General features: G+C 40.3%; 1 protein-coding gene across 1 annotated transcript in view; it reads left to right on the top strand.

Moving 5' to 3' along the window:
- LOC127334742 (uncharacterized) overlaps positions 1-24,192 on the top strand; it is a 167,549-nt gene that overhangs the window by 68,565 nt on the left and 74,792 nt on the right. The gene's annotated exons all lie outside the window — the stretch shown is intronic.

Here is a 24,192-nt window from a genome sequence, read left to right as displayed (position 1 = left end):
AAAGCACATGCATTCGGGAGTATGATTAAAACCCAGTAGAGATAAGGATTAAACAGAGGTAAAACAGCTCAACCAAATGATTTTAAGTTAGTAGGAACCAACCTGAAAATATGCCCTTCAGAAGCCCTTGCTGAGTAGGCATAAGAGATGGTAAACACTATACATCATAGTCCGATGGGAGGCAATTCATCGGACCGATGCCAGGCCGTTGATCTCGTTTCCATCGCACGGTTCCAGATTCGATTTTGCTTCCCACAGGAAATAAAGGTTGGCCCGTTAAACCCGGAGATTCCGTACCTAAATCCCGATAATCAAGTCTTACAATTGTGCACCTTCCCCAAATTGAGCCCCTATTTCGACACAGGTGCAGCGATCATGATTAGTCTCTCTCTCTCCACCATACCGCCCCTCAGTTGGCTCTGCATCGACGCCGATCTCCGTGCTTCCACATGCATCGACCTATGTGGGCACGCACCGCCGGCGGCCAGCGCACTGGATCGGTGGCGGCAGCTTAGCCAAATCGGCTTGTCTACACTCCGGCCGAAGTGGTGGGCCGAAGGGTGCTTCCACGGCGACCGCGCTTCCACGCCATTAGCCGATACGCCTCGTCCAGCGCACGATGTGTCGCCGACGCTAGTGTACACGGCGGCACCCATTCACCGGCGAGAGGTGGCCATTCCAGCTGCTGCAGGGAGGCGAACAAGCGGCGGCAGGAGTTTGCTACCGCAGCCTGCATGTCCCAGCGTGCGCCGCCCGTTATCTGCAGCGCGTCATGGCAGCGCCTCCATTATTCCATTGACGTACTTTTTACCAGTTCTTGTCAATTTTGTAGTTCAGATCCGGAAACTGCAAACGATGGATACTTGAAATACGTGTTTGCCACCAACAGGTAACCATATTCATATCGATCTTTCCTGATATGTGTTTTTCTACCTTGCTTTGGTGTGTAAGCTCACAAAACCACCTACTTATTTTGTTGAATTGTTTGTAAGCTGCATGGTTTGTACATCACACAATGATGCACCCACGTGCTGATACTAAATAATTGCTAATTTCCAATTTCAAATTATGCTTCCACTAATCTATTTTGATTGCAGGTCCATTCGATGTAGATGCATGAAAGCTCACATGTTCAGTTCCCTAATTGCTAAAGAATCTTGTTGTTATACTACAAACTAGGTGCTTCATGTCGTGAATCAAACTTCATAGAGCTTGCATGCCGTCACTTGGTTCTTGGACCACCCCGAGGATGACAACCGGCTACAACGTCAATATAGCTGATGCATGGCAATTTTTATTCTAGCAAATGTAATCCTCTATGGCTCTATGTATGAAGTGAATATCAGGAACAATGGAAAATCCATTTTTTTTCCCAATTTATGTTCATGGAAGCAGGTTCTGATTCGATAGGAAGCAAACAAATTATTGTTTAGGATCATTGTCCAATTTGTTTGAAGCTCGTGTAAATTACATGTGCCGATGGTTATATTGATCTACGTACAGAAAATAATCCTATTTCGATGGAAGCAACTGTATAGTCGATGGAAGCATTGTTGTGATGCTTTTGAAATACATATCCTTTCATATAACACCAATTTAAATTTAAGCTGAAGCACGAGCTTTGTTCAATTTGAAGCAAGTTTTTGGAAGCAAGATGTGCTTCAGAAGGAAGCAAAGTAAATGTTTTGAAACAAAATGTGTTTCAGAATAAAGCAAAGTATATAAATATTTTTGTAATTGGTAGACATGGAAGCAAATAGTCCGGTGTATGAAAACAAGATTTCATGTGATTGAAGCTAACTTTGGCTTCATAGGAAACAAAAAACTGAATGTTGTGTTTTGAAGCAAACTTCTGTTCGTACGATGCAAAGTAGAATAACCTTGGAAACAAAGCATGCTTCATAAGGTAACCTAGATAAAGTACTTAATTACTTTCCTGAAAATAAATAATTCGTTTCTTGAAAGCTAGCCAGCAGTTAATTTCCTAAACAAATCAGGAATTGAGATTTGTTAGCGGAAGAAGTCAAAGCCACATATGTTAATTGGTTTTTATTTGAGTTAAGTCCATTTTAAACCTTGTACTTGTAGACCATAGCTAAATCAAACCCCAAACTTACAATCCCTGAAGTTAGCACACTTAGCAAACCCGGTCTAATTCCAACCTTTGGTCCATTCCAAACGCGGATTGCCGATGTGAAAAAAACAGTCGCTGGGATCCGTTAGTTTGAGGCTTTGGTTGAGTCTCTTTCGCCGCCCAGTCCTAGCAGCCCAGTCACTACTCACTACGTACATGAGCAGATGAACGCTGCCGCCGGCTTAGATCGTGACGACAAGGAAAAACGATCGCATTTTGTACAAGCTGAGCTTGCATTGCATTGATCATCTGTGCTGACGAATCCAAACCTGAGAAAAAACTGTAGCGAACAAGATCTGTAGATCATGCCTCGGGCCCAGGCTGTGCAAGCCAGGCCTTGTCAAGCAGCTTCTCCATCGCGTGGAGGGAGCACAGCTGGTACTGCACCTCGCCAGTGCCCGGCTGCTGGATTACCTCGGCCAGCTCGGCCGTCAGGCAGGTGGAGTCCATGCCTCCATGGTCTTGCTGAGGACCTTGAGAGCGAGGGAAACGGCATCCTCGCGGCCGGTAGTCCTTCTAGATCATGGATTGGGAGGCCTGGCTGTTGGCCCCGACGAGCTGCTAGCTAGACGGCGATGGGCTCCTGGTAGGCGAGCACGTAAAGATGGGCGTGGAGGCGAGCGGTGTTGACGAGGACCACGCCATCCGCCGCGAGTATGCCGATCGAGGGTCGAGCCGGCGTTACTGATCCCCTCCATCGCGTACTCCACCTGGTGTGGATGGCCCTCCGGCTGCCGCCGCCGCCCGCTCTCCTCTGCTCTCGTGAATCCTCTTTCCCCAAATTATGCAGTCCAACTCGAATCCTCATTCCTCACCAAGCCGGTCGAGCCCAACCTGGCAGTGGGCCCGCTCAAGTCAACAATCCCAGGGTTTGACTAGCCACGTCAGCAAATTTCTACTAAAACGGACCAAAGGTTGGAATTAGACTGGGATTGCTAAGTTGAGTGTGCTAACTTCGAGGATTGTAAGTTTGGGGTTTGATTTAGCTACGCCCTACAAGTACAAGGTTTAAAATGGACTTAACTCTTTTTATTTGGAAGCGCATGGGTGGGATGGGCAGCATGCATGCGGCAATTATTAATCCTCCAATCAGGCATTCCATCTCATGGCTCCCATGCTTTCAATCGTACGGTGAACCTCTGGTCCGATGGAAGCTACTTATCGGATGCCGATTCCTAGTGGTGCCCATAAGAGATTTAGCACGCACATAAAACGAAAGAAGAGATATGCATGTTGAATTATACCTTGTAACTGATTACAGTAAGACAATGACATTAAAAGATTTAATGGAAGGTACTCAATTGACGTTGTTGGTTGAATTTAAACATGACAGCCGTTTCCCTTGTCAATGGAATTTCAAGCTTGTGGGAAAATAGGTAAAACTGCTAGGAAGTAGAAATCCAGTAGTAACAGCAGCATATCACAGGTGAAAACTGGGTGCTTGCAATAGCCCTTTGAAGTGTACAACCCAAGGGGATTCAATTTATGCAATGTATGTCGAGATATGGCTCTTCAAATTGTGCCACCATCCTCACGATCTAGATGAGAATGCCCACAGTTGACATCTTTCATACATGTGATGAGTAATCCAAAGTACGCCAACATCTTCATATGACGCATTGATTTTGTGATCAAATCAGTTCAGAAACAAACATATAATATACGGTGACCTGCAAGAACATACCAGAAAAGACCACTAAAATCAATGTGTTGGGTGGGCACCCTACCGGCTAAGAGTGACTTCAAAATGGGCATATTCAGGTTATTCACTTGTATCCAAGTATCCAGCATCTTGCATAGTTAAGTTTTCTATACAATCAAAGAAATCATACTGGGTCATAAATAAAGTGTAGTTGCAAAACACAGTAGCAGAAGTAGCCAGCACAAGTAATTCACTGATATATGTCAGATCTGATTTCCCAGTAGTATGGAGATTACCTAAAAACTCTCCGTTCTCACAATGGAACCAAACAATAATTAATAGCAAGAGGGAGGATTATACTTTTGGTACTCAATCGTGCTGCAGTTCCCGAGCCTATCTCAAGAAGTCTCTGAATCTGCACTGATATATGCCAGATCTGATTTCCCAACAGTTTGGAGCCTATCTAAAAACTCTCTGTTTTCACAATGAAACAAAACGATAAAAGCAATATGGAGGATTATACTTTTTGTACTCAATCTCGCTGCAGTTGCGGAGCCCGTCTCAAGAACTTTGTGAATCCACAATGAACAACAACAACAAATAAAGCAAAAGGGGGCTTCAGGGTATACTTCCCGTAATCAATCGATGCAAATCCTCAATCTTCACAAATGGAAATAGAAATGGCCAGACAGCTGGTGCATGTTGGAGAAGGAGATAGAAATAATATTCAATTTGTGAGGACTGGGATGTGAAAGGGATTCATCTTCCGTGATATGGTAGCCTGCTATATATATGAAGGAAAAGGAAGATGCAAGGAAGGGGAACAGATATTTCTGAAATTAAAAGGGGAAGGGGAGAAGACAACACGAAATTATGGTCGACTCTCTGGTAAGCCTGCATCTCTTCCTTATAATTTAATTTCTTGTGGGGTTGAGGGGAGAGCACGGTGTCATAATGGAGAAGAGGAAGTAGAGGTTGTCAGCTGATGCGTTGTCAGTTGTTGTTGTTGGACATGTCATGTGGAGAAGAAAAATAGTAATGGGCTGTTCATGCAATTCGGTGAGCTCTGGATGACGTGGGCCAATTAGATAGTTGATGACGTGTATAGCTTGCATGTCAAGAGAATTACTCATAGTGGGTTGCTCTAATTTAGATATTATAGATTCAAGATTCCTTGCCAGTACTTAGGTGTGGCGTACTCAAAACTTCAACTGCTGCCAAGTGATCAGATTACTCTTCTTGTACGTGGTAATCCTCAAGGCTATGGATCTTGTAAAAAAATGATCTTGTGTCGATAGTAGTTTTAACGTTTTACAGTAGAACAAAAGGCAGTCAAGCAAAAGTCAGTTGGCATGCAAAATGTAAACGAAACATGAGAATATGAGCAGATACTGGCCAGCTCCAGACTGAAACCCTAACACAGATCTATAATTTATATTTTACACTTCTGGGGTAGACTGTCAGATATGCAAGGTTGGAGTCACAGCCATAAGGGAATAAACATTAAGGGAAAAATTTACTGGCTTTCACCATTAAGCTATGCAAAGCAATAGCAGGTAAGGCAACCAACCAACGCACAAAACAAAATATAGGTGCTGGCAGGAACATGTACTGGAAATCAATGGTTTGTTTCTTATATCGCTCATCACGAAGTGCACTCTTTCCATCATGACATGATTCAAGACTAAATCTGAATGGAGTCTAGGTCTGAGATTTGTAGGATCTCCTTAGTATCTTAAATGGTGAATCACTTAAGGGCACATGCAACTTTATCTACTCAATAAGGACAGTCAAGATTGCATTCGAGATCGGTCTCTCTCTGATAGGCTGCCTCAAATGATCATCGGAATCTGTTCACCAGGCAGCGGAGGCTCGCATAAATCGCCTATGAAAGTATCCCAGCCTGCGAACCAATCCCGAACGAAAAATTAAATATATCACATATAACCGTTGAGAGTGGTTATAGAAAAGCTTATTGTTGTGATAGCTGAGGAAATGCCTTTCCTCTTGAAATTATGGACTGTATACCTCCTGGCCTGGTCGTTTGACTAGCATGTATATATAATATTAAACAGGTGAAACGTGTTTGCAACTTCATTTTCGTTCGCCTTAAAACAGTAAGGTTTGGGAGTTGAAATGGAAACTATATATATCCTTAGTGCATTGAACTTACTTCCATTCCTGAGTTGATATTGAAACTATATCCTTAGAGCATCGAACTTGCTTTCATTCCTGGGAGATGAACTGGAAATATTGTCCTCTGTGCATAGACCTGACCTTTATTTGGTTCATTCATACGTTCATCGTTTAGGATTCTGACCATATTGACCGAGAAACATATTCGTGAATTTTAAATTTGTGTGACATGAAACACCTTTCTCTTCTGTGTTCAAATTTGTGAGATTTGTCGATGCAGATTTTTTTATCAGTCGCAGTTGCTCTCTACAATTGCATAAGCTGCTGCTATGGTTCTTGAAATGACACGATTGTCTGCTATCTAAAACACACTAGGGATGTACCAATTATTCTGATGAAGAGTATATGCATGAGAGATTAAAAAATATTGTGAGTTTGTGTAGTATTGTAGTTTTGGAATGTCCTAATCCGATGTTGGAATTTAATTCTCAATCAAAACTATCAAGTTTTGAACATTTATGTTTGATGTGTAATGCTTCTCATTATCGGTTGCCATTTTTTTAAAATCACAAATGTCGTATCTTAATAATACGTAGAATATTATTGCTCGAGTTGTGTCGATGACAATCTCTTTTTTTTATTTTGCAAGGAGGTGATTTTAAGAACAACTTGTGATGCGGAGTCCTCTTTATTATCATTAACCTATGACAGCAATATGGTCTTGCATCTGACATGGCTGTGTTTATTCTTTTTAAGAGAAACGTAGCCCAGCCAGTGAGCATGGTGTTCCATGTACTGTTGGGGTGATTTGCTATGCCATCAAGGCGATCAGTCGATGATAAGTATACACAATGTTATTTCGTGAGGATTCAAGTTTGTTTTAATTTGTTTAATAGTCTATTTGAGTATTACAATTTGAGTAATAAATTATTCACCTTTATCGGTGTACATAAGTGTTTCTATATGGTGTTAGTTAAATAAATGCAAATAAAATTAATTACTTTTTACCAACAAATAAAGTGTGTGGCAGCAATGTAGTAGTTGCATCCGGCAGTTGCGCAGTCGCGCAACGGGTCATCTAGTAGTCATAAAACTAAGCTTGCTGGCCGGCCGGGCATCATAGTGTTCATCTTCACAAGTGCGCACTCGACACGTCCACTCCCTACGGCGTTTAGGGTCCACACTCAACATGCATAGAACCAGTGGGCATCAATGCATGATGCAGAGCAAAGCACGAGATCTAGTCTGCCATGTACTCAACAATAGGGACGTTTGTTGCGGAAAGTACCATGTGCACATGAGCACAAGTGCTCCTTGGACTTTTGGAATTTTGAAAATTTTCAAAACCTCGCTCTTTTATGTTTTCAAAAATTATGGCATTAAATATGTAGATAGATTTAGACACGAGGAGTGTAGTCAAAAAAGTCCCATTAAAAAATACTTTGTATTTTGGAAAATACAAAAAAGACAAATTTCTGACTATAAATAGTAGTACAATAGTACGTATATTTTGTCAGTGTACTGCCAGAAATTTGACTTTTTTTGCATCTTCAAAAGTATAACGTATTTTTTGACGAGACTTTTTTGATTCCAATCCTCGTATACACATCTATCTACATATTTAATGTCATAATTCTTGAAAGCAGAGAAATATGAGAATCTGAAATTTTCAAAAATCAAAAAGTGAATGGAGCACTGACTCCCATGTGCACCAAATCCTTGTCCCGTTTGTTGCTACTATATAATACTCTTGCGTGCTATTGCTACAGTTCACTGAAATTGGCTTGGGACGTGCTACGATCCTGCCTACGCTACTGCTCAACATGCATAGAGTGGGCATCAATGAAACCGATCTTGGACAGGCAGCATTAAAACTTAAAAGGCTACCTCATCTCATGCCATGACTTCTCCAATAATTCAAGATTCCTTGCCAGTACTTAGGTGTGGCGTACTCAAAACTTCAACTGCTGCCAAGTGATCAGATTACTCTTCTTGTACGTGGTAATCCTCAAGGCTATGGATCTTGTAAAAAAATGATCTTTTGTCGATTGTAGTTTTAACGTTTTACAGTAGAACAAAAGGCAGTCAGACAAAAGTCAGTTGGCATGCAAAATGTAAACGAAACATGAGAATATAAGCAGATACTGGCTAGCTCCAGACTGAAACCCTAACACAGATCTATAAATTATGTTTTACATACTTCTGGGGTAGACAGTCAGATATGCAAGGTTGGAGTCACAGCCATAAGGGAATAAACATTAAGGAAAAAATTTACTGTCTTTCACCATTAAGCTATGCAAAGCAATAGCAGGTAAGGCAACCAACCAACGCACAAAACAAAATATAGGTGCTGGCATGAACATGTACTGGAAATCAATGGTTTGTTTCTTATATCGCTCATCACGAAGTGCACTCTTTCCATCATGACATGATTCAAGACTAAAGCTGAATGGAGTCTAGGTCTGAGATTTGTAGGATCTACTTAGTATCTTAAATGGTGAATCACTTAAAGTCACATGCAACTTTATCTACTCAATAAGGACAGTCAAGATTGCATTCGAGATCGGTCTCTCTCTGATAGGCTGCCTCAAATGATCTTCGGAATCTGTTCACCAGGCAGTGGAGGCTCGCATAAATCGCCTATGAAAGTATCCCAGCCTGCGAACCAATCCCAAACGAAAAAGTAAATATATCACATATAACCGTTGAGAGTGGTTATAGAAAAGCTTATTGTTGTGATAGCTGAGGAAATGCCTTTCCTCTTGAAATTATGGACTGTATACCTCCTGGCCTGGTCGTTTGACTGGCATGTATATATAATATTAAACAGGTGAAACATGTTTGCAACTTCATTTTCGTTCGCCTTAAAACAGTAAGGTTTGGGAGTTGAAATGGAAACTATATATACCCTTAGTGCATTGAACTTACTTCCATTCCTGAGTTGATATTGAAACTATATCCTTAGAGCATCGAACTTGCTTTCATTCCTGGGAGATGAACTGGAAATATTGTCCTCAGTGCATAGACCTGACCTTTATTTGGTTCATTCATATGTTCATCGTTTAGGATTCTGACCATAGTGACCGAGAAACATATTCGTGAATTTTTAATTTGTGTGATATGAAACACCTTTCTCTTCTGTGTTCAAATTTGTGAGATTTGCCGATGCAGATTTTTTTTATCAGTCGCAGTTGCTCTCTACAATTGCATAAGCTGCTGCTATGGTTCTTGAAATGACACGATTGTCTGCTATCTAAAACACACTAGGGATGTACCAATTATTCTGATGAAGAGTATATGTATAAGGTGATGAGAGATTAAAAATTATTGTGAGTTTGTGTAGTATTGTAGTTTTGGAATGTCCTAATCCGATGTTGGAATTTAATTCTCAATCAAAACTATCAGGTTTTGAATATTTCTGTTTGATGTGTAATGCTTCTTATTATCGGTTGCCATTTTTTTTAAATCACAAATGTCGTATCTTAATAATACGTAGAATATTATTGCTCGAGTTGTGTCGATGACAATCTCTTTTTTTTATTTTGCAAGGAGGTGATTTTAAGAACAACTTGTGATGCGGAGTCCTCTTTATTATCATTAACCTATGACAGCAATATGGTCTTGCATCTAACATGGCTGTGTTTATTCTTTTTAAGAGGAACGTAGCCGAGCCAGTGAGCATGGTGTTCCATGTACTGTTGGGGTGATTTGCTATGCCATCAAGGCGATCAGTCGATGATAAGTATTCACAATGTTATTTCGTGAGGATTCAAGTTTGTTTTAATTTGTTTAATAGTCTATTTGAATACGACAATTTGAGTAATAAATTATTCACCTTTATCGGTGTACATAAGTGTTTCTATATGGTGTTAGTTAAATAAATGCAAATAAAATTAATTACTTTTTACCAACAAATAAAGTGTGTGGCAGCAATGTAGTAGTTGCATCCGGCAGTTGCGCAGTCGTGCAACGGGTCATCTAGTAGTCATAAAACTAAGCTTGCTGGCCGGCCGGGCATCATAGTGTTCATCTTCACAAGTGCGCACTCGACACGTCCACTCCCTACGGCGTTTAGGGTCCACACTCAACATGCATAGAACTAGTGGGCATCAATGCATGATGCAGAGCAAAGCACGAGATCTAGTCTGCCATGTACTCAATAATAGGGACGTTTGTTGCGGAAAGTACCATGTGCACATGAGCACAAGTGCTCCTTGGACTTTTGGATTTTTGAAAATTTTCAAAACCTCGCTCTTTTATGTTTTCAAAAATTATGGCATTAAATATGTAGATAGATTTAGACACGAGGAGTGTAGTCAAAAAAGTCCCATTAAAAAATACTTTGTATTTTGGAAAATACAAAAAGACAAATTTCTGACTATAAATAGTAGTATAATAGTACGTATATTTTGTCAGTGTACTGCCACAAATTTGTCTTTTTTGCATCTTCAAAAATATAACGTATTTTTTGAAGAGACTTTTTTGATTCCAATCCTCGTATACACATCTATCTACATATTTAATGTCATAATTCTTGAAAGCAGAGAAATATGAGAATCTGAAATTTTCAAAAATCAAAAAGTGAAGGGAGCACTGACTCCCATGTGCACAAAATCCTTGTCCCGTTTGTTGCTACTGTACAGTACTCTTGCGTGCTATTGCTACAGTTCACTAAAATTGGCTTGGGACGTGCTACGATCCTGCCTACGCTACTGCTCAACATGCATAGAGTGGGCATCAATGAAACCGATCTTGGACAGGCCAGCATTAAAACTTAAAAGGCTACCTCATCTCATGCCATGACTTCTCCAATAATTCAAGATTCCTTGCCAGTACTTAGGTGTGGCGTACTCAAAACTTCAACTGCTGCCAAGTGATCAGATTACTCTTCTTGTACGTGGTAATCCTCAAGGCTATGGATCTTGTAAAAAAAATGATCTTGTGTCGATAGTAGTTTTAACGTTTTACAGTAGAACAAAAGGCAGCCAAACAAAAGTCAGTTGGCATGCAAAATGTAAACGAAACATGAGAATATGAGCAGATACTGGCCAGCTCTAGACTGAAACCCTAACACAGATCTATAAATTATGTTTTACATACTTCTGGGGTAGACAGTCAGATATGCAAGGTTGGAGTCACAGCCATAAGGGAATAAACATTAAGGGAAAAATTTACTGGCTTTCACCATTAAGCTATGCAAAGCAATAGCAGGTAAGGCAACCAACCAACGCACAAAACAAAATATAGGTGCTGGCAGGAACATGTACTGGAAATCAATGGTTTGTTTCTTATATCGCTCATCACGAAGTGCACTCTTTCCATCATGACATGATTCAAGACTAAAGCTGAATGGAGTCTAGGTCTGAGATTTGTAGGATCTCCTTAGTATCTTAAATGGTGAATCACTTAAGGTGACATGAAACTTTATCTACTCAATAAGGACAGTCAAGATTGCATTCGAGATCGGTCTCTCTCTGATAGGCTGCCTCAAATGATCTTCGGAATCTGTTCACCAGGCAGCGGAGGCTCGCATAAATCGCCTATGAAAGTATCCCAGCCTGCGAACCAATCCCAAACGAAAAAGTAAATATATCACATATAACCGTTGAGAGTGGTTATAGAAAAGCTTATTGTTGTGATAGCTGAGGAAATGTCTTTCTTCTTGAAATTATGGACTGTATACCTCCTGGCCTGGTCGTTTGACTGGCATGTATATATAATATTAAACAGGTGAAAAGTGTTTGCAACTTCATTTTCGTTCGCCTTAAAACAGTAAGGTTTGGGAGTTGAAATGGAAACTATATATATCCTTAGTGCATTGAACTTACTTCCATTCCTGAGTTGATATTGAAACTATATCCTTAGAGCATCGAACTTGCTTTCATTCCTGGGAGATGAACTGGAAATATTGTCCTCAGTGCATAGACCTGACCTTTATTTGGTTCATTCATACGTTCATCGTTTAGGATTCTGACCATAGTGACCGAGAAACATATTCGTGAATTTTAAATTTGTGTGACATGAAACACCTTTCTCATCTGTGTTCAAATTTGTGAGATTTGCCGATGCAGATTTTATTATCGGTCGCAGTTGCTCTCTACAATTGCATAAGCTGCTGCTATGGTTCTTGAAATGACACGATTGTCTGCTATCTGAAACACACTAGGGATGTACCAATTATTCTGATGAAGAGTATATGTATAAGGTGAAGAGAGATTAAAAAATATTGTGAGTTTGTGCAGTATTGTAGTTTTGGAATGTCCTAATCCGCTGTTGGAATTTAATTCTCAATCAAAACTATCAGGTTTTGAACATTTCTGTTTGATGTGTAATGCTTCTCATTATCGGTTGCCATTTTTTAAAATCACAAATGTCGTATCTTAATAATACGCAGAATATTATTGCTCGAGTTGTGTCGATGACAATCTCTCTTTTTATTTTGCAAGGAGGTGATTTTAAGAACAACTTGTGATGCGGAGTTCTCTTTATTATCATTAACCTATGACAGCAATATGGTCTTGCATCTGACATGGCTGTGTTTATTCTTTTTAAGAGGAACGTAGCCCAGCCAGTGAGCATGGTGTTCCATGTACTGTTGGGGTGATTTGCTATGCCATCAAGGCCGATCAGTCGATGATAAGTATTCACAATGTTATTTCGTGAGGATTCAAGTTTGTTTTAATTTGTTTAATAGTCTATTTGAGTACTACAATTTGAGTAATAAATTATTCACCTTTATCGGTGTACATAAGTGTTTCTATATGGTGTTAGTTAAATAAATGCAAATAAAATTAATTACTTTTTACCAACAAATAAAGTGTGTGGCAGCAATGTAGTAGTTGCATCCGGTAGTTGCGCAGTCGCGCAATGGGTCATCTAGTAGTCATAAAACTAAGCTTGTTGGCCGGCCGGGCATCATAGTGTTCATCTTCACAAGTGCGCACTCGACACGTCCACTCCCTACGGCGTTTAGGGTCCACACTCAACATGCATAAAACCAGTGGGCATCATTGCACGATGCAAAGCAAAGCACGAGATCTAGTCTGCCATGTACTCAACAATAGGGACGTTTGTTGCGGAAAGTACCATGTGCACATGAGCACAAGTGCTCATTGGACTTTTGGATTTTTGAAATTTTTCAAAACCTCGCTCTTTTATGTTTTCAAAAATTATGGGATTAAATATGTAGATAGATTTAGACACGAGGAGTGTAGTCAAAAAAGTCCCATTAAAAAATACTTTGTATTTTGGAAAATACAAAAAAGAAAAATTTCTGACTATAAATAGTAGTACAATAGTACGTATATTTTGTCAGTGTACTGCCAGAAATTTATCTTTTTTGCATCTTCAAAAATATAACATATTTTTTGACGAGACTTTTTTGATTTCAATCCTCGTATACACATCTATCTACATATTTAATATCATAATTCTTGAAAGCAGAGAAATATGAGAATCTGAAATTTTCAAAAATCCAAAAGTGAAGGGAGCACTGACTCCCATGTGCACAAAATCCTTGTCCCGTTTGTTGCTACTGTACAGTACTCTTGCGTGCTATTACTACAGTTCACTGAAATTGGCTTGGGACGTGCTACGATCCTGGCTACGCTACTGCTCAACATGCATAGAGTGGGCATCAATGAAACCGATCTTGGACAAGCAGCATTAAAACTTAAAAGGCTACCTCATCTCATGCCATGACTTCTCCAATAATTTAAAATTCCTTGCCAGTACTTAGGTGTGGCGTACTCAAAACCTCAACTGCTGCCAAGTGATCAGATTACTCTTCTTGTACGTGGTAATCCTCAAGGCTATGGATCTTGTAAAAAAAATGATCTTGTGTCGATAGTAGTTTTAACGTTTTACAGTAGAACAAAAGGCAGCCAAACAAAAGTCAGTTGGCATGCAAAATGTAAACGAAACATGAGAATATGAGCAGATACTGGCCAGCTCCAGACTGAAACCCTAACACAGATCTATAAATTATGTTTTACATACTTCTGGTGTAGACAGTCAGATATGCAAGGTTGGAGTCACAGCCATAAGGGAATAAACATTAAGGGAAAAATTTACTGGCTTTCACCATTAAGCTATGCAAAGCAATAGCAGGTAAGGCAACCAACCAACGCACAAAACAAAATATAGGTGCTGGCAGGAACATGTACTGGAAATCAATGGTTTGTTTCTTATATCGCTCATCACGAAGTGCACTCTTTCCATCATGACATGATTCAAGACTAAAGCTGAATGGAGTCTAGGTCTGAGATTTGTAGGATCTCCTTAGTATCTTAAATGGTGAATCACTTAAGGTCACATGCAACTTTATCTACTCAATAAGGACAGTCAAGATTGCATTCGAGATCGGTCTCTCTCTGATAGGCTGCCTCAAATGATCTTCGGAATCTGTTCACCAGGCAGCGGAGGCTCGCATAAATCGCCTATGAAAGTATCCCAGCCTGTGAACCAATCCCAAACGAAAAAGTAAATATATCACATATAACCGTTGAGAGTGGTTATAGAAAAGGTTATTGTTGTGATAGATGAGGAAATGCCTTTCTTCTTGAAATTATGGACTGTATACCTCCTGGCCTGGTCGTTTGACTGGCATGTATATATAATATTAAACAGGTGAAAAGTGTTTGCAACTTCATTTTCGTTCGCCTTAAAACAGTAAGGTTTGGGAGTTGAAATGGAAACTATATATATCCTTAGTGCATTGAACTTACTTCCATTCCTGAGTTGATATTGAAACTATATCCTTAGAGCATCGAACTTGCTTTCATTCCTGGGAGATGAACTGAAAATATTGTCCTCAGTGCATAGACCTGACCTTTATTTGGTTCATTCATATGTTCATCGTTTAGGATTCTGACCATAGTGACCGAGAAACATATTCGTGAATTTTAAATTTGTGTGACATGAAACACCTTTCTCTTCTGTGTTCAAATTTGTGAGATTTGCCGATGCAGATTTTTTATCAGTCGCAGTTGCTCTCTACAATTGCATAAGCTGTTGCTATGGTTCTTGAAATGACATGATTGTCTGCTATCTAAAACACACTAGGGATGTACCAATTATTCTGATGAAGAGTATATGTATAAGGTGATGAGAGATTAAAAAATATTGTGAGTTTGTGTAGTATTGTAGTTTTGGAATGTCCAAATCCGATGTTGGAATTTAATTCTCAATCAAAACTATCAGGTTTTGAACATTTCTGTTTGATGTGTAATGCTTCTCATTATCGGTTGCCATTTTTTTAAAATCACAAATGTCGTATCCTAATAATACGCAAAATATTATTGCTCGAGTTGTGTCGATGACAATCTCTCTTTTTTATTTTGCAAGGAGGTGATTTTAAGAACAACTTGTGATGCGAAGTCCTCTTTATTATCATTAACCTATGACAGCAATATGGTCTTGCATCTGACATGACTGTGTTTATTCTTTTTAAGAGGAACGTAGCCCAGCCAGTGAGCATCGTGTTCCATGTACTGTTAGGGTGATTTGCTATGCCATCAAGGCGATCAGTCGATGATAAGTATTCACAATGTTATTTCGTGAGGATTCAAGTTTGTTTTAATTTGGTTAATAGTCTATTTGAGTACTACAATTTGAGTAATAAATTATTCACTTTTATCGGTGTACATAAGTGTTTCTATATGGTGTTAGTTAAATAAATGCAAATAAAATTAATTACTTTTTACCAACAAATAAAGTGTGTGGCAGCAATGTAGTAGTTGCATCCGGTAGTTGCGCAGTCGCGCAATGGGTCATCTAGTAGTCATAAAACTAAGCTTGCTGGCCGACCGGGTATCATAGTGTTCATCTTCACAAGTGCGCACTCGACACGTCCACTCCCTACGGCGTTTAGGGTCCACACTCAACATGCATAGAACCAGTGGGCATGAATGCACGATGCAGAGCAAAACACGAGATCTAGTCTGCCATGTACTCAACAATACGGGCGTTTATTGCGGAAAGTACCATGTGCACATGAGCACAAGTGCTCCTTGGACTTTTGGATTTTTGAAAATTTTCAAAACCTCGCTCTTTTATGTTTTCAAAAATTATGGCATTAAATATGTAGATAGATTTAGACACGAGGAGTGTAGTCAAAAAAGTCCCATTAAAAAATACTTTGTATTTTGGAAAATACAAAAAAGACAAATTTCTGACTATAAATAGTAGTACAATAGTACGTATATTTTGTCAGTGTACTGCCAGAAATTTGTCTTTTTTGCATCTCCAAAAATATAACGTATTTTTTGACGAGACTTTTTTGATTTCAATCCTCGTATACACATCTATCTACATATTTAATGTCGTAATTCTTGAAAGCAGAGAAATATAAGAATCTGAAATTTTCAAAAATCCAAAAGTGAAGGGAGCACTGACTCCCATGTGCACAAAATCCTTGTCCCGTTTGTTGCTACTGTACAGTACTCTTGCATGCTATTGCTACAGTTCACTGAAGTTGGCTTGGGACGTGCTACGATCCTGTCTACGCTACTGCTCAACATGTATAGAGTGGGCATCAATGAAACCGATCTTGGACAGCTAGGCAGCATTAAAACTTAAAAGGTTACCTCATCTCATGCCATGACTTCTCCAATAATTCAAGATTCCTTGCCAGTACTTAAGTGTGGCGTACTCAAAACTTCAACTGCTGCCAAGTGATCAGATTACTCTTCTTGTACGTGGTAATCCTCAAGGCTATGGATCTTGTAAAAAAATGATCTTGTGTCGATAGTAGTTTTAACGTTTTACAGTAGAACAAAAGGCAGTCAAGCAAAAGTCAGTTGGCATGCAAAATGTAAACGAAACATGAGAATATGAGCAGATACTGGCCAGCTCCAGACTGAAACCCTAACACAGATCTATAAATTATGTTTTACATACTTCTGGGGTAGACAGTCAGATATGCAAGGTTGGAGTTACAGCCATAAGGGAATAAACATTAAGGGAAAAATTTACTGGCTTTCACCATTAAGCTATGCAAAGCAATAGCAGGTAAGGTAACCAACCAACGCACAAAACAAAATATAGGTGCTGGCAGGTACTGGAAATCAATGGTTTGTTTCTTATATCGCTCATCACCAAGTGCACTCTTTCCATCATGACATGATTCAAGACTAAAGCTGAATGGAGTCTAGGTCTGAGATTTGTAGAATCTCCTTAGTATCCTAAATGGTGAATCGCTTAAGGTCACATGCAACTTTATCTACTCAATAAGGACAGTCAAGATTGCATTCGAGATCGGTCTCTCTCTGATAGGCTGCCTCAAATGATCTTCTGAATCTGTTTACCAGGCAGCGGAGGCTCGCATAAATCGCCGATGAAAGTATCCCAGCCTGTGAACCAATCCCAAACGAAAAAAGTAAATATATCACATATAACCGTTGAGAGTAGGGAAATATATTACATATAAGAACAAATATATGGTTCTGACATAACAGTAGCCGACCGTAGAGAAGCAAATGTGACTGGAAATCCAGAAAGTGGGTCATATTTTAAGAATGGGGGACAACCAGAAACTTCACACATAATGAACAATAGGAATAGAAATTGGTGAATGCTAAGAAAAGTAGAAAACTGGACAAATACATTCAATGGCATGTACATTTATGAACAACTTCATCGTGAAAAATCATAAGGTTCCAACAATAGTACAAAATAGATATGGACAGTGCAGTAAGAAATGTCCAGATCACATTGCTTTGCAGGATCCAGAATTGCACAGTGATTTCATCCATTTATCACTTAATTGTCTATTCTACAAATAAAACAAATACTCCCTCTGTTTCATTCTATAGTGCCTATAATTTTTTGGCACGGAAATTAGCGCAAGAGTATTTTTTACACAAGACCCCTAGCTGAACGATTTGAGATCAACGTAAAATTTGGAAAATCCATATTTTACTAACTTACCATAACAAATTTGGAACCTGAACGATTTGGGAGCTGAACGGGGAGGGGCTAATTCTGAAACAATGCCAAAAATCTATAGGCACTATAGAAAGGAACGGAGGGAGTAACAATTATGGTGTTTGCAAAGCTAACAGATCCACCATTCTAATTTTGAGAGCAACAGGGATCGATATCCCCGGTTGCATTGATGAAATCAACGATACATATCAATGAACCGATCTTGGAAAGGCAGCATATAAAGGCTACCTCATCTCATGCCATGACTTCTCCAATCATTCAAGATTCCAACTAAGAAATATAGTATGAGTTAAAGTTGCAGAAATTATTTAGCACGCGTCTTCTAAGACGTCATTTTGTTAACTTTTAAGCTCTATGAAACACAAAATTTCTTTTTTCACGACACTGACTTTTGGTTACAACCTGTCGAGGCTTCTTAAGACAACTCAATGACAGAGGCCATAAATACTTCAAGTACGGCAGCTTGCAACTACCTCTGCCTAGATGCTACTCCAACTGATGCGGGTGATCAACTTGATAGTGACCTGCTTGATTTCATGCTGGATTTTGATTCGACATTTGAAGAAGAACATGGTGATGATGAACTTGACTCAACCACTCAATCCATAAAGCAAGAAAAGAAAATGAAGAAAGCCTTGAAGCAACTATACGAAGCTCTTCGTGATGTCTTCCCACATCAGCTTGCAGAATCCAGTGGTTTCATCGAGGACATGGTGAACGAAATTCTTGCTTGCCCACCTTCTGATGACTTCCACGCCGGTTTAATGGACCTCATGGCTCTTTCGAAGGATAAAGACGCAATCAAAAGAGCAACTGATCTAGCAGCTCGGAAGTGGCAGATAAATGAGAAAAAATTCCAGTGCAGCAAGCTTAAGGCTAACAACATGCCGTCAGAGCGAAGAAGCTGGTTTTGCAGCAAACCGAGCTAAAAAAACCCGAGGGAGATCCTCCAGTCAGAGCTGGAGAAGGTCGACTCAAAGTTGAGTGATCTTTCGGCCACCATCGCCCAAGAAAAAAGCATGGGGATGGCTGCACAGGCTGATGGGAAAACGCTGGCAGAGCAGGTGCTGAAAGCAGAAGCAGGAGAAGGCGATTTGGGTAGTGGGTCTAGATGCACCCATTAGGTAATTTTTTTGTTTTTTTTTTCCAGAATGTCAAAAAATTCAAGAAAAAAAATCCAGATGTACATTTCAGTGTGATGTGTTAGCACAAAAATTGGCATGGTGAAAAAACTTTTTTAGCAACCTGTAAAAAAAGAGAAAATTCTGACCCGTATATATACATTTTGATATGTTCGAATTTGTCTTTTTTGCACAGGTTGCAAAAAAAGTTTTTTGTTCGCGTAACTTTTTGTACTGACTTGAAATGTGTTGGTTTACATGGAAATTTTGTTTTGAATTTTTTGACATTTATGAAATTGTTTTTTGGGTAGTGGGCCACCCGTTTTGAATATCCGGTTTTAACTTTATTATTATATTTGTATGCATTTTTGACTAATCTGTTAACATGATGCCTAATGTCAGTTTTTGTCATTGTTCAAGATATCTTCCGATATTCCGATTTATCGTGCGATATCGCTTATCGGTGTCTGACCGATAAGATAAATCGGCCGATAAGTGTGCCGATATGTCGATAAATCTGCCGATATGCCAATAAACTGGTCGATTTATCCCTTATCTTGGGTCGACCGATAAGTTCCCGATAAACGATATCCCCAACATTGGTTTTTGTTTTTGCTGTATTTTTGTTTTAGAAAATCTCTTCAAAAACTATTCTCCAAAAATTCCTAAACAATATAATCAAAGATGGATCGGTGGTCATAGTTTCACTAATGGCGTCTCTCCAATAAAAGATTAGCATACATGCGGATAAACAAATTACAGCTAGATATTTGACAAATTCATGAAATAATTGTATAGAGGTTGTTATAATAAATATTGACTTGAAATATTAAATATTAGGCATTGCATCAAAATATACAGACCGTAATTCAACCACATCTATGACTAATAATTCACCTTAGAATCACTATCTAGCATGTCACCAAAAAATATTAAGTTCCAAGCAATTGATAATTGCAATAAATTCCATATATAATGTAAGCAATGCACGTAATCATATAGACCATTACACCGCTATTTTCTCCCTAGTGGCAACAGCACATCCCTTTCTTACACAGTTCTATCACTCCAGCTCGGAATCACGAGATGCCCGAACCCACTATCTAACATCAATACCTCTCTTGGAGATACAATATCATCACTTGGCCAAAGTAATATAAGTATCAGAGAGCATGTAAGATCATAAATATAACAATAACATGAATAAGCAATGGTAAAAAATCTGAACATAACTTCGTGAATCATCGGATCCTAGCAAAAACATCATGTAGCATTACAATAAAGTGATCTTGATCATGTTAGGAAGCTCACAAGATCTAAACATTGTGACACCAGTAGAAGAGACAACCATCTAGATAATTCTATGGACCCATAGTCAAAGGTCTAACTACTAATGCACAACTTCGGCAGAAGGCATCGCCATGAAGAAGGCTCCGGTGATGATCTCCCCTCTGGCACGGTACCGGGAAGACTTTCAGAACCCTCCCGAACTAGGTTTCGAGGTGACAGCGGCCTCATGAGTCTTTCGTGGAACATTTTCTTTGTATTAGGGTTTTCAGTCAAGGGGGAATAAATAGGCGAAAGGGCGATGGGAGTGGGCCTCCCTTGCACTGGCATATGGGGATGGCGCATGGTCTCCCCCTGCCCAGGTGGGTGCCCCAGGGGTGGGACCATCCCATCTCTCTGATTTTCGGTGTGCAACTTTGTACCGAAGTAAAACACTCATTATTTTTCGCGGATTTTTTGGAGGATTTTCCTTTAACATGTTTTCCTAAAATAAAACAGCAGGAAACATAAACTAGCACTGGGAATCTTGTTAATAGGTTAGTTCATAAAAATGTCTCAAAATGATATAATTATACAATATAAACATGTATCAATGATATAAAACAAGCACAAAACATCAAATTATAGGTACTTTTGGGACGTATCACTCCCATCCTTTCCCCTTCTAGCTCTTTGGCTTAATCATCATAAAAATAATATGTAATTTTCCTAGAAGTTTTGGAGTTCCAAAACTTGGGTATCGTGACGATGCTTTTTCCAACTGATTCCTAACTCCGACGCATTATTCCCGAATAATTGCAAAACATGCAAAACAAGCTAAAATAACATAAATATTGCATTCTAATATGAAATATATCAGTGAATAAGTGCAAATTATGATATAAAATAGTGATCCAAAATGAACGTATCCATTCTCTCGTAAGGATCACTTGGGTAATCCCTCTTATAATATCAACATGTACACGCCAGCAACCCGTCAACGTTTCGCCGTCTAGAACTACATTGCGCTGACAAAGAGAGACAACATTTTGGGGTAATATAGGTGGCAGATCTAATCAACTTGATTAAATTTATATGAGACTAGAGATTTCTAATGCTCAACATATGATATATAACTAGAGAGAGAAATTAATTAGGGCGTTGTCTAATTAGAAGTACTTTAAGAATCATCTAATTCATAATTTGGCAAATTTCAAAATTTTCAAGCCCAGTATTATTCACCGATCGAGATCTACGCATTTATCTCTTTTGCTCGGGCCAAAATAAGATGAAATTTTTATCAACATTTTGCACACTCATAAAGCTTGACATTATCTACACCTCATTTTTTTCCTTACTTCTTTAAACTAAAAATGTCGATTTCGGATGGTTTCGAATAGCGACCCGTGGAGCTCGGCTTCCATATCGCCACACTTGATCGTGATAGAAAGTCAAAATGGAGCCTGATCTAGGCATAGCTTGTTATTTTCCAAAATTTGAAATCTCCTTTTTAATGTTTCAAAGAAATTAAAATTAAAATCCCTTGGTGTAGATTATGTCGAGTTCTAGAACCAGCAAATTGTTAATGCTAAATTTGTGAGCACACAACAGCGGTGGAGGCTCACCGAATGACACAACCAGCAAATTGTTAATGCTAAATTTGGGAACGTAGCCACCCCATCTCGGCTACTAGATTATATTAGCTTTAGTATAATTTTTAGTTGTACTTAAGTATGAGCTTAAATTTCATTGTAATTTAGCAAGCTCAATGAAAATCGACCAATTTTTAACGGATTTACAAATATTCAAAAAATCAAATAGAACTTTGGAGGCGTCGCTGGACACCCGTAATTGTGCTGGACAAGTGCCCTACACCTTGGATGAATGCCGGTGAAGACGCTCTTATAATCCAGAAGAAGCTTGACCGGTCATCGAGCTTCTCCTCTTAACACCCGGTCCTAACTCGTACACACACGACACCACGCCCTTCTTGCTGGTGCCTATAAATAAAGGCACATCGAGCTGCTTCTCAACACCCAATCAACCACTATCCCTTCCTTCTACCAGCTAGCACTTTCACTACCCAGTCCACCAGTCCCGATGGGAGGTTATCGGTGCCCCATAAGCCGCTGCGATGCTCACCTCTTCCAGAAGAAAGCTGATTTGTCCGAGCACCTCAAGGACGACCATGAGTGGACGCTAAAGGAGAGAAAAAGCTACTTGGAGGACGCTGAGAGGGAGGAGTCTGACGGCAGCAGCAATGACTACACCCGCACCTACAATGACACGAGATCCTCCTCCTCCGATGATGACCAGAAGGGTGGCTCCAAGAAGCGAGGCGGCGGGGGCGACGGCTCCTATGTACGCATGGATCGAGCACAAGGACGACGGCAGCGCGCACGTATCCGGTTACGGCCCGGCCGGACGCAACGTCGTCTACAACGACGACGGGAAGAAGGCCGGTAAGGGCAAGTAAACCACAAGCGCCGGCTGAAGAACAAAACCCTGCTGCTTAGTGTTTTACTTTCAGTTTCGTCATAATAACTGTCGGGCGTTGTGAGTCTGTTCGCCGTCCGATGTAGCTAGGTTAGTTTCTGATTTCAGTTGCCTAGTTTGTCGCTAGGACTTGGTATATCGTGGGATGGCACGATGTTGGCCAGGTCGTAGCGCTAGTAGTGGCTCACACACGAACGCCGTGGGATGGCACGGCCGGTAAGTTCGGGTGGTGATGGTCCTGGTTTGTTACCTGTTTCAGTGGATCTCTGAATCCACACAAATAATGAGAAATACAGAAAAGCTGTACCTGTTGTACCCAGCACAAACACCTGCGTCTCTCTCTCTCTCGTTTGTATCCAGTTCGTGATTCGGCAACAACAAGTGGCACGAGGGCTTGTGGTGTTCGATCCACCTCTCCACTTCCGCGCGGTGTTTGATCCGCGGCGGAGCCATGTCGAAGTCACCGAACAAGGACGCGGACGCTGAGAAAGTTTTGAAGGACGGGGACACTGAGAAAGTTTTGAAGGACGGACCCGCTTCAGACCTGCAGAAGCCACGGGCGCGGCTGTCTCTCGACGGCGCCGTGAGACGCGGATCGTGGAGTGCGTGATCCAAGGAGGAGGAGGAGGAGGATCGATGCATCCTCCGATGCTGACCAGGACCAACTACCAGGAGTGGTCCCTGGTGATGAAGGTGCAAATGGAGGCCGAGGGCCTCTGGGACGTCCTCGTCAACGACCTCTTCGGCAGCAAGCGCGACGATCGCCGTGCTCTGGCCTTCATCCTTAAGGGGGTGCTGCCAGAGCTGACTCGCGTTCTCGCCGTCAAGGCCACCGCGAAGGAGGCCTGGGAGACTGTCAAGGTCATGCGCGTGGGCACCGACCGCGTGCACAGTGGAGCTGAGCTCATCGTCCTCCAACTCGAGCCGACTCGGTCCTGACCTGCGTCAGACGCAACGTCGCCGGTGATTGCTCGCGTATGTTTTGCAACGACGCCGGTGATTGCTCGCGTCTTCCAGGGATGCGCTGGGAATCCTGAAACTGCTCACGAACGAGGAAAAAAAAGTCCAACATTATCTTTTGGCTATTTTGCATTAAGGACCCTTCAAGACAGGAATTGGCAAAACAGCTACAATCTGTTCTAGTCAGATTTGCATACTACATCTCAACATTTCGGATTTTGCATTCCACTATCAGATAACAAAGTTGCTCACCCTTTTTGTCGAAGTTGTCTCAACGTACACCAAATTTGTTCCGCCTTGTATAAAAGTTGCTTTTAATTATTTTTGTGAAATTGTTTTACTTGCAATGAAGTTGGTTAATTGCACATCAAAGATTCCTTGGGCGACAGAGCGTCCGCGTTGTCCGTGCGGTGGTATCCTATAAGAGGAAAGCACCATTTTTTTTTTGCCACCGCATGCCCGCATTTTTGTATAGATTTTCCCATCAATAT

The sequence above is a fragment of the Lolium perenne genome, chromosome 2 (assembly GCF_019359855.2).
Source record: "Lolium perenne isolate Kyuss_39 chromosome 2, Kyuss_2.0, whole genome shotgun sequence".
NCBI lineage: Eukaryota > Viridiplantae > Streptophyta > Magnoliopsida > Poales > Poaceae > Lolium > Lolium perenne.
This window is presented reverse-complemented; position numbering and strand designations above follow the sequence as displayed.